The following is a 6,705-nucleotide window of genomic DNA, read 5'->3' on the forward strand; positions in this document are numbered from 1 at the left end:
ATTCTTGTGCTTGGATTTCATACCTTTTGGTAGTATCTAGCTATTCTATGCATATGAAACAAAGTTTTTCAACTTACCTTATGATCCAATCTTTTCATTGCTTCATTCGCATTCTTTAAGTTGCCTCTTTTTGTTTCTCCTTTCTTGCTTGAGAAAGGTCTTTGCAATTTTGGTTTACTGAAAGATTTTGGTCTTCTGAAATCTTCTGTTTCTTGAATCTTTTATGTGTATTTCAGATCAAGTTGATCAAGTGGTTTTGACCACTTAGTCACTTTTGTCTTATCATTTTGGTGATTGTTTATGGCTAGTGAACTTTGGTGTCCTTTCACTTTATTTTGATCTTGAGGTGATTGATAGCTTTGCCTTCTTGAAACTTTTCTTTCAAGTCCTTAAAAATAAAAAGAGAAAAAAAATGGTTTTTGCCTTTCTTTTCTTTGTTTTTTGGGTTTTCGGCTTTTCAACAAGTGTGTGAATATTTGTTTGAAGTTGGAATGTACTTCACTTGAAAGATTTTTTTCTTGGGTAATTGTTTCGCCTTGTTTGGTTAAATTTTGACTTTAGAATATGAAAAGAACGCATTTGTTTGTTTAGAGAATTCCATAGAATCTTTCATTTCAGCATTTTAGTATGCATTAAGGTAGTTTTCATTTTAGTCTCTTTGGATAGATGTTGAACGTATGAATGCAAAAATAAATAAATAAATAAAATTTACTTTATTAAGTTCCTCATAGGACCTTTCTAGAAATCTCTTTTCATTGAAGAAAAAGAGTTGCATTTTCAAGTAGCTAGGTTTTCTATTGATTTCTTTCTTGTCAAAATACCATCTGTTTCACTTCCATTTCCCTATATCCTAGATAAAAACCATTTAAAATAAGCGCTTAATCTAAAATTAACTAGATTTTTCTTTTTTGCCATAAATACATCAATCAGTATAGGGCATTTATGGCCTTGGAATAGGTGTGTGGAGAGTAAACTTTCCAAGGCCACTCTAAATTGAAACATAGAAGTTAATTAAAGAGTGAAAATCCAATCTCGTTAACCTGTCTAGGAAAGCTCTTCTAACACATTAGTTAAGAACAAGGATTAGTGAAGACAGGGAAAGAGAGATAACCCCTATCCTACTTGTTGGATCTTGTGACCACGATTGTTTTTCCCGACTTCTCATTACGAACTAGTGACCTTAGTTTCTTATCCTAGAGGCCACATAGGTGAATACAGGGGGGAATACCTGTGGTACCTGAGACAAATGTTGTATCACTTTCATAGTGCTTCTTGCAGGTGCCCTTGCAAAGCTCGGGTACTTTCACCGGCATAGGCTATTGTCTAGAGGTCAACATAACTATTTTTGATACCTTCGCTGGTAGGCTTGGGCTGTAATTATCCCAAACTATCTTCGAAATGTCCTTATATTTGCATCTTGCATTTTGGTTTCTGGTCCTCATCACTTGGAGCAAGTATACTTTGAATTTTCTTATTTTGTTGTATCTTTAGAGACTTTATAGTGGGGTGCTCTTTGCTCTTTGTATTTAATTGGCTTTAGGTGGATCTGTCTTCTCACTTTTGGGCCTTTGATTATGAGTGACTGACCAACCACTCCACTGGTCTTGAAAGGCTTATGATCTTTCTCTTGAATTGTGGAGTTGCCTCCTTAAGGGAAAAGGTTTGATCATGCATCTCTCTTCCTTGAAAAGTCATTTGAACAATCTCGTAAGGGAAGGATCTGCATATAAGTTGGGTATGGCCAATATTCCTGTGGAGGCCAACCAAGGGACCCCTCCCAAAGGGGATCCTTGTGCTTTTCGTTTCTTTGGAAATGTTGGAACCCCCTTGATGGTGACTTTGAATATTCCTGGATTGAATGTTGGCCTACCATTTTGGTTGTGGTCCACTTTGAATATTCCAAATGTTCTTGAAGCTTCTCATATGAATGCTTTATTTTAAGGGCATTAAATGGGTGTTAAATGTTCATATTATTCACAAGAGAATTCTAGGTTTCCTCTCTCACCTCCATCTTATAATAATAAATCTAGAAAGAAGAGAAAGTGGAAGAATAATAAGAAGAATAGTTCTCTCCATGAATCATCACTAACCTTTGCAAGTCATGTTGGATATGAGCCTTCAATTGCTGCAATTCACATTGGGGGAACAAGTCTAGTCACTACAAGTCATACTAGCAATGGGTCACCCATCTTTATCATTCATATACCTATTGACTCACCAGCTTCTCTGAGTAGGATTGGGGGCACAAGTCCTATCTCTCTCAGAAAAGAGTCACTAACCTTTGCAAGTCATGTTGGAGACTCTCCACCAACCATGGCTAGTCATGTTCAGGGAATGGATGTTGATCAGAAACCTAGGCGTGGAAGGTTTAAGCCTAAATTCCCTTATAATATATGTAAGGGATAAGATCTTACTCATTTTTTCCTTTGGCATTTCATTGGTACAAAGGTTATGGTATGAGTCTAAAGGTACTTCTACTTCTAAATTTGTTATGGTTTTTGAACAATCTAGTCAGCCATTGGTTGATGAAGTGGTTGAACCAGTGCAATCATTGATCAGTTACACTCTTCTTTTGCAGGGCCAAGTGTCTAACAACATATTCTTCTTGATTTGTAGTTACGATTCTTCTGATCTAGGGGGCATGTCAGTCTCTTCGAGTGTACCCCCTCCAAGTTCTAGGAGAATCTCCTTTGACTAGGATAATCTTGTTGAGCCTTGTCTTCCTTCTACTCCACCTTTCCAAATAAGGGTTAGAGTTAATTCCAAAAATGTCTATCGATGTATGGTGGATGAAGGATCCTTTGAAAGTATTACATCCTCCCCAACTTGGAAAGATTTGGGTTCTCCAAATTTGTTGGTAATTGATAGTCAGTTGTTAGCCTATAATAGAAGACCTGGTGAAACTATGGGTGTTCTTCCTCAATTGCCTATTAATTTACAGGGGAAGGTTGTCTTAATCGATATGGTGGTGGTTGATCGATCTTTAGATTTTAATGTGGTAATTGGGCATGATTATGTCCATGCTATGAATTTTTTGGTGTCTTCACTCATTCGAGTGATATATTTCCTCATAATGGAAGTATTGTCACTATTGATTAGCTTGCATCTCATATTCACCCTCCTAATTTGAATTTACTTTAGAATACCCCTTGGTATGTTCCAAATGTTCAAGTAGAATCTTCCCCGCCATGAGTGAACTATGTGGCATTATATCCTCAATGCTCAATTGCTTCGGACAAGGATCCTTTGAATTATCATTTTCCCTCTCGAGACTTGGTCTTGACAGTTGATCGAGTGATTTCTCCTATGGGGGCATGTGATCCCTTAATTCCCTCTTTTGATCCTTCAATTCTCATGATTTCTTGGAAGTTGAGTTGCCTTTGCAGGAGGAATTTTTTGAAGCCATGAGTTTCAACTACCAAAGGATTCCTTAGCCTGAGTCCCACAAGGGGCTTGTCCTAAAGAACTATTAATCGTAGGCCATAAGGCTATGTGGTTACCTATACCATATTGTATATATAAGGTATGTATCTTCAAGTTTTGTATTATATAACACAATATTTTGTCTGAATTTTATATGTGGGATGTATTAAATTCTTTCCTACTGTTCCTAATTATTTCTACAGAAATTGGAAGACTTCTCCTTTCGGCATTTTTATGGTTGATCTGCCCTGGTAGGTAATTGTTCTCGAAATTAGCATATAGGTTAGATTTTTCACCTTCATTATGCATTTATCAGTTTCATTTCCCATTTTGGCCTTAGGATCGACCCCACCAAGATGTGACATAAAACCTTGTCATTGCTTAGAAGTGTCATAACTTGTTTGGTAGAGCCTACCTCATCATGGGTATCCCTAGATAGTACCCTGTTGTCACTTGGTACCCATGCTGAAATTTTGTTCTTAGGTTCGGGAGACCTCTTTAGTGCCTCAATGAATTCGCGTTGAAGTTGCGTTCTTATTCTTCTCCGCTTTTATTCTAGGTTTATATCCTAGAGGCTCCCATATGTTAAGTTGTATTATTGGATTTCATATTGTCTACTTATACCCTTTTGGCCTTAAGTTGGCTTCATTTGGGCTCGTGTATAAGCCACTTTTGACCATGACCTTTCTACAAGTTCAAACCATGAATTCATTAGCCTTTGCGACTTGACACCTTTATATCCATGGAAATAACATTTCTTTGAGTATTGATGACCTGTTTCACCACCTTGCATTAAGCATAGGAATGTTCTAGTCCCAGGAACTAGATCTATTTTTATACACTCATTTTTTCCACTGTACTATAGGCATTCTTTTATTCTTTTTCAAGGTTTAAATACGAAAAAGACAAAAAATATATATATTCCAAAAAGAGCGGGAACAAGACATTTACTTCCATATTTGATGGCAGCAAGAGTCAGTTATGTCTCCCTTGAACAAAGCATTCAAAATAAGTATTTCCTTCATTGAGATGGGAATTGGTTCAACTTTAGTAGAGACATAGCCTTATTATTGAGTCAATCCTCCTCCGATTAGTTATCTCTTCCAATGATATGGAGAGTTTGTTAATTCCTCCTACATTGCAAAGTTATATAAAGTTATTTTATGCTGCCATATAGTCACATATGAGTCATGATTTTTTTCAAGGGAAGTCAACCTATGTCGGCCATTCTGTGGTGTCTCTTGACTCATTTTCGCTCAACCATACTTGGTCTTTCAAGTTATCTTCAGTATCACATCAGTTATTTAGTCCTTTGCTTGTGCTAGTTAGGAATGTCTCCATTGACTTCTTTCTGACGGGTCTTCTCTTATTGACTCCATAAAATTGCTATGAGAGTAGGCCTAGAGCCACACCCTAGCCCTATTTACATCATTCATAGGTGACCTTCTGCTCAACATCGACCAGTATCATGGGTATTTAACTGAGTGGTTTCCCTTGTGTTCGATGTCAACTTACATTATCACATATTTGGATTCATGCAGTACGTTGGTTTCCATTTGACCTATTGGAGGATTCGTCGCCTCTATGTCATCTTTCATTATTGGTTGGTTAAGACGGTTTCCATAGTGCACTAGCCACATCTTTTGTACGTCAGAGACGTACTTTGAAATGGTTACTTCATCTCTTTTCATCTGAGTTATTCCAAATTATTGACTTGCGGGTTACAATCATGTTGGTTGATGTGGTATGACTTAATGCCTTCCTTCCAGCAGATCTTTTCCCATCAAATCCAACTCATTTCTCTAGGAACAAGATCTAGAGTCCTTTTTTCAGTACCTTAGAGTTTTCAGTCATCAATGGCAGACTCCTTTGCTATTGATAATGAGAATACATAATGTTGGGTTGTGTTATATTCTTTCCATGAATAGCCCACGTAGTTAATCAGGGGGTCAATGTTAGAAAATTATATATTACAGAATAATGGAACACATAAAATATTGCAGAAATATAAACACAGAAAACGCATAAAACAAGAGAGACACAGATATATGTGGTTAACCCAGTTTGGGCTACGTCCATGGAGAAACAACCAGTCCTTCCTTTTATATTATCCAGCAAACTAAAGAGATACAACCTACAACAAATCCACTGTAACACCCTCTTCACTCTCAATCTCCTCTCTCTTCCTCACTTAGAATACAGATATCCATAGACACAATACAATTCCCTCATATGTAGTGAGGGGTTTCCTTTGAGGGCAAAAAGCCCTAAATTAAACATAACTTCTACCGTTAGATCATTCCCCTAATGAACAACCCAAATTGACTAGAAATTACTAGACTTTTACAAGGCAATTTTACATCTATTTTTAGCTTCAGGGGTGTTGCCCCCGAACCCCCGCCAGGGGACCACTGGCCCTTGGACCCCCCGGCTGGGGGGGATTTACCCCCTCGGATCCCCGCGGGGGGGACAAGTCCCCCTACACCCCCCACGTCGAGGGGTGTACAGTCTTCTTGGGGTATGCATTTGGTTGAAACCTTTGAACACAGAAGATAATCAGGCTCCACACCCAACAATCTCCCACTTGGAGACTGATTATAGCAACTCCACTGCTGCTTCATTTGCTAGACAATGACTCCACTATGGACCTAGTTGTTTCTCATCTTCTTCATCATACGTGAAGACCAATTGAAACTGAGCAGATTCTCAATTTCTCCCTGGTTACAACTTTTGTTAGCATATCTGCAGGATTATGGCTAGTGTGTATCTTTTCTCGCTTCAACTGTCCATCTTCCAATGCTGACCGTATGAAATGGTACTTGAGCTGTATATGTTTAGTCTTGGAATGAAATGTAGAGTTATTTGCAAGATGTATGGCACTGTGGCTGTTACTGTATAACCTTCCCAACTCCTGCTTCTTGCTCAATTCATCCAGAAACCTTTGTAACCAAATAATTTCTTTACTAGCCTCTGTAGCAGCAACATACTCTGCTTCTGTTGTTGAAAGTGCAACAACACTTTGGATTTTTGAAACCCAACTGACAACTGTTCCACCTACAGTAAACACATATCCTGTTGTGCTCCTCTTGTTATCTCTATCACTTGCCATATTTGCATCAAGATATCCCTGTAGAGAAATGTTTGAACCACCAAAGCATAATGCTTTATTTGTGGTATCTCTCAAATATTTGAGAATCCACTTCATTGCCATCCAATGTTCTTTTCCTGGATTGTTCATGTACCTGCTTACAACTCCCACTGCATACATTAAGCTTCCAACTA

This window comes from Pinus tabuliformis, chromosome 8 (assembly GCF_031772625.1).
Source record: "Pinus tabuliformis cultivar Carrire ecotype Pingquan chromosome 8, CPIR1, whole genome shotgun sequence".
NCBI classification, from domain to species: Eukaryota; Viridiplantae; Streptophyta; class Pinopsida; order Pinales; family Pinaceae; genus Pinus; species Pinus tabuliformis.